This window comes from Typha angustifolia, chromosome 3 (assembly GCF_048772165.1).
Source record: "Typha angustifolia cultivar Huaian chromosome 3, ASM4877216v1, whole genome shotgun sequence".
NCBI classification, from domain to species: Eukaryota; Viridiplantae; Streptophyta; class Magnoliopsida; order Poales; family Typhaceae; genus Typha; species Typha angustifolia.
Window position 1 is genome coordinate 4,746,488 of NC_133241.1, and position 5,656 is coordinate 4,752,143.

A 5,656-nucleotide genomic window follows, 5' to 3' on the forward strand; every position below is an offset into this window, starting at 1 on the left:
AAAATTATAATAGCTGGCTAATTTTTTTTTTGTATGTATACCCTTTAAAATTTTCTTATTTACTTATATGCCCCTCTAAAGTTAATATTTTCATATATACCTCTCAAAATATATGTTATTTTCATAATTACCCAATTACACCCCCTCTACAACCGTTGGATAGATTGGTTGGGCCCCACGTCAGACTCCAGGTGGGCCCGGCCCAGGTTTCCGCTCGAAAAGCTCGTGTTCGGAACGACATCCGCAATCTCGGGGTCTCCGAACCTTTTCTTTTTTTTAATATATATATATATATTGCAGAAAAATCATCCACGTCAAAATGGCCAACGAGATAAGGGGAGATAGGAGGAAGGAGCAAAACGGGAAGGTGGAGCAGGTCACTGTGTCAGTGCTATCAATGCGATGGCATCCCATAGGTGGTCGCTGTGCCACCCTGGCACTTGCCGCACGACCAAGCCGAGCTCTCGTCCCCTCCGACCAAAGTCAATCTTCTCACCCCCCCCCCCCCCCTCTCTGTCCTAATCTTAAACCCCATCCCATGTCCTTTTCCTCCTATTTGTAAGGAAAAAAAAAAGAAAAAACCCCACAGAGTGAGAGGGAAAACAGAAAAGGTATGGCTAGTTGCAGTGCTTCCCAAGAACATGGGAACTAAAACTACCACACTCTGCTCCTTTTCTCTTCACTCCAACGCTCTCGGAGATGGAGTCTGGGGCCGACGACAGCCGCATCGATCCCAGGTGGTTGATCGACCCGCGGCTGCTCTTCGTCGGCCCGATGGTCGGGGAAGGCGCGCATAGTAAGGTCTACGAGGGCAAGTACGTCGGCTTGATTCCTCATTGTGTAAAAGTTCACTTCTTTTGCCTTTAGTTTCTTCTTATTGTTTACGTTCTGGCATGAGTAGGTATAAGGATCAGAGTGTTGCTGTTAAGATTGTGAACAGGGGGGAATACCCCGAGGAGGTGGCGAAGAGGGAGGCGATGTTTATGAGGGAGGTGAATATGCTGTCTAGATTCCAGCACAAGAACCTAGTCACGGTGATTCGTTTGGCTTTGCCACCGATTTCTTCTTAATTTCATTGCTGTACAAATGTTGGTCCTTTTGTTTGAATCTGGAGTTCTCATCCATATCTGCAGTTTATTGGGGCTTGTAAGGAACCTGTGATGGTTGTGGTTACTGAACTTCTCTCAGGGGGATCCCTGCGAAAGTATATGTTAAGCATGAGGCCGCAGAGCTTGGAACCTCGTGTGGCGGTTGGTTTCGCACTCGACATAGCGCAGGCCCTGGAATGCTTGCATTCTCATGGAATCATTCATCGCGATCTGAAGCCCGGTAATTTTGCGTATTTATTTTCTTTATTGACATTTGTATACTCTGCAGTTGCTCTTTGTGTTGAAAGTAATGCCTTTTCTTTAACGTGTGATCATTGTTTACACCTGCATGCAGATTTTCATTTTAGAAGTATAGAATCTGGTAAACATTAGGCGTGTGTCTGCCTATAAATGGAAAGTAATCTATTATACATTCAAATGTTTGCGCCGGCATATGTGCTGAACGATGATGTTCACGGGGATTGTGCTTAAATATCATCTGGATGATGGTCGCATTTAATAATCGTGTGTTTTTGTTAGTACATAAATGTAATTTGATCTAAGCCTTCATTAAAGTAGAACAGCGACAAACCAAACTCTGAGAGAGATGCAGTTCAGCTGTAAATGTGGTGTATGTAGTTTTATGGATTGGTTGTTATTTAAATTGGTCATGCATATTAATGTAATAATATAAAATTGTGAACTTGCAAACGAGCCTTAGTTGATGTGAAAATGATGATTTAATATCATTATGACCACTATGTAGAAGCTATTAGAATCTCTAATTAGTCTGTAAAATCAATTGTGGTGAAGAATTTACAAAGATGCAGCACTTTAGGTGATTCTAGTTAGTCCTGTCAAATTAACATCTACATGTAATAAGCTGATTGAAGAAGTTTGGATATACATTGCTTTCTTAATCTGTATGTTTCAGTACATTTAATGTTGAGAACATCCTTGGGGACAATGTCAAAGAGAACTACGAGCACAATAAAGAAATTAAATTTAAATTGACGATGTCAGAAACGACAAAATAGTCCAGATTGTATAAAGAAACAATATACTTGACGTCACATGGAGGATTAAGCGGAAAGTGCCAAGTAGAAGAAGGAAGTCAAGGAATCTCAGAAGAACCTGATAAGGAATTGTTCTACACGAACTTAAGTAGAGCCTGATAAAGGGACATCTGATCGTTCTCCTTAAATTCATGTAAAAACATTCCTCAATGTTAACATCGTATTTCCTAGAAATGTTGTAAGAAGTCATGCCTAATCTTGAGGGCCAAGTTTGGTGATCTGTTCATAAATGCTCAAGTGCCTTAATTTTGCAAAATATGTGAACATCAGAGCTTGTAAAATACCCAATTTTGGGACGGTCCTGTAGCGTTAGAATGTACAAATGATCCAGTAATGAAATAAACTACTTCCAGTTTAATGACCTCAGAAATTGATCTTTTCTTTGGCATTGTTAGTTTGGTATGTATGTAGTATATAGTCTTTCTTGGTGATACCCTTAGGCCTTAAATTGGTTAATGAAATTTAGTGGAATAATTGGGCTTGCTTTTGTTATCTCACCAAGTGGTCCCACATTTTGATAGAAAAAGCGAAAAGTAGAGTTGATTCTTTCTTAAAAAAATATACTAAAAGTGCCACATCACAAGGATATTAGGGGATAGTTTCCAGCAATTATTGTGGAGGTTTGTTGCCCCATCAGTTATAATTCCCTTATTTCCTAAACAGCAACTTCTATTATACTAATTTTATTTATCTCTGTAACCGTTACTGTTACCCTGATCTCCAATGATCAAAGAGTTCTTTCAAGCATCCTTTTGGCATTTCTATTTGTAGGAAATAAGAATACCAACTGTAGGTATATAATCTACCCCGACATTTATATCACCTGTTTTATAATCTTTCAAAGTCTGAGGCTAGAGTTTATCAGTTGTGGCTTATAATCTTTGTCTCTCCAGCTGAGTAGATTTTAATTGCGAGTTTAAGTTAGCTTGAATTTGAGCCTTCTACGGTATCTTAAAGATTTAAGTGTGATCATAAAAAAGTACTAAGCTAACCTCAATAATATAAGACGCACACTGCACAATATATCTAGTCAGCCTGCTGCTTAGGACACACTAATATTTTATTCATTCTGTGTCATTTTGTCCATTCATATATTTGTTCTGCATTCTAACTGAGATATATCTAATTCAAGTTTCATTATTACAAGCATATGCCGGTCTTTCTTTTTCTGAAGCAAAAGCATATTGAAGCAGATAATGATCTATCATTGTATTTTATCCTTGTTAACATTAAAATCAGACTTGACAAGTTTTGCCTCATGACTTGTATAGGAAGTCAAGTTTGGTTGCAGGAAAGTTTGGCAAGGTATCTGTATGCTGTTATTCAGCATTTGTAAAAACATTTGTCCTTCTATTGATTTGCAAACAAAAACTGTGGGCCAATAGTTTCTATCCCTGAAGTATTCTACTATCTTAGGATAATTAGGCACAGCCATTTTGCCATTTGATTTCTGATTTTTGTTCTCTATACCAAAGTAGGTAATTTTCACCAGGAAAATGTGAGTCATATTGTTTGCTGAAATAATGTATAAGTATGTAATATTGGCATGAAATGCCAAAGTTACTTTCCAGTCTTCCATATTTTGAAAGTTCATCTATAAAATATAGATTAAACAATCACAAATTAGTGGCTTTACATGTCTATAATTCACTGCGAAGTGGTAATAGTGCAAAAATATGTTTATTATATGTGTTATCTTAATGCATCATATGTAAATATTCTGCGAGAATCCTTTCCTATATGATCCCTCTGAATTCCATCTTTGAAGATGCAATGGGAAACATTCACTGAAAGGAAGTGATTCAAATATATATGTGCTTCTAGGTCCTTCTACTTTATAATCCTTAAGACTTTGATAAATGTGGGTGGAGTAGCAGGGAAACTTCATTCACTAAATGGGATACAAAATGCCATAGTGCTGCTCTGAGATTCTCTGGAACTACTTTAAGTTGGTTATAGTTTGATAACGAAGTTTCACTAGAAAAATAATACCTACTTGTCTTTTAACACTTCGGCACAAATAGAGATATGGTTGCATTACCAATGTATATCATGAAAAACAATCAGGGTTATCTAATTCACAAATGTTGTAGCTTTAAAGTAACACTCTTGTTCTTGCTACTTTCCTACAGAGAACTTGCTATTGACTGCAGAGCAGCGAACAGTCAAACTTGTAGACTTTGGTTTGGCAAGAGAAGAGACTATCAATGAGATGATGACTGCTGAAACAGGAACATATCGTTGGATGGCCCCAGAGGTGCATTCCTTAACTAATGCAGTGCCCCAAATTCTTAGGTGCAATTTTCCATTTCGCAACCTTCAATGTAGGGTTGTTCTGGTTTGAGCTGTATCTTTTCATTATTTTTAAATGCATTTCCCTGAAAATGTTCAACAGAAATTGACTATATTCTTTGGTTAACTTATTGTTCCTACCAAAGTAGTAAATTTTCTGGTTTGACTTGATCAAAATGAAACATTTGACAATCTAACTCAAATCAAATCCAACTCATCATTGAAGCAAGTAGTGGAGTAGTGGTTGCATTTGAGAAATAAAACAGAGTTTTTCTTCTTTTAGAATTTCTCCTACTATCATTTAAATTAATCTGAAGAATCATTTTCTCTTTTATGAAGTTATGCAGCTGCGCCGCATTAAAGCATGGAGAAAAGCAACATTACAATCACAAAGTTGATGTCTATAGCTTTGGTATAGTACTATGGGAGCTGCTACGCAATAGACTTCCATTTGAAGGAATGTCCAATCTTCAAGCTGCCTATGCTGCTGCTTTCAAAGTAATATCTCACCTATGACAAGTTATTTATATAACTTGACATCATCTTTTGACATCTAACAAGATCTCAATTCGCATTTGTCTCAGAACGTGAGGCCAAGCACTGATGACCTTCCTGAGGAACTGGTCGCAATTTTAACTTCTTGCTGGAAAAAGGACCCCAGTTCCCGTCCAAATTTTAGCGAAATAGTGCAGATGCTTCTTCATTACCTTTCTACTATCTCACCACCTGAAGCCGCCATGGTTCCTCCTTGTGCATTTAGTTCAGAGAACATGGTCTTACAACCTGAATCTCCTGGGAGTAGTTCATTGATGACTATTTGTGATGACAACAGTGGCACCCCGGAGAATGAGAAGGAAAACAAATCAAGGTGTTTCTGCTTCTGCTCCAACTAATGCTACCAGTGGCAACTCTGAACCTTAAGGATATAACTGTTGAAGGGAATGGGAAGCAGTTCGCCTTCTAATCTGGTGGTCGTCGGTAATTTTTCCATACAATAAACTTATGTCAAATAAGGAAAGGATCCAATTTTTATAGTTGGGGTTGTTACTTTGATATATAAAGGCTGCATGATACTTGACCCACATCTACATGATCAACATCATAGCTGATATATGGTACTAATTACTTGCTTAAGGAATGGTGGAGAGGATATTCCAATTATGTTACAATTTGTGTGCATGTTTCAATTGTATTAGAATT

General features: G+C 37.7%; 1 pseudogene; it reads left to right on the top strand.

The window, feature by feature from the left end:
- The first annotated feature begins 516 nt into the window (after positions 1-516).
- Positions 517-5,370, top strand: LOC140758234 (serine/threonine-protein kinase STY13-like; annotated as a pseudogene).
- The last annotated feature ends 286 nt before the right edge of the window (positions 5,371-5,656 follow it).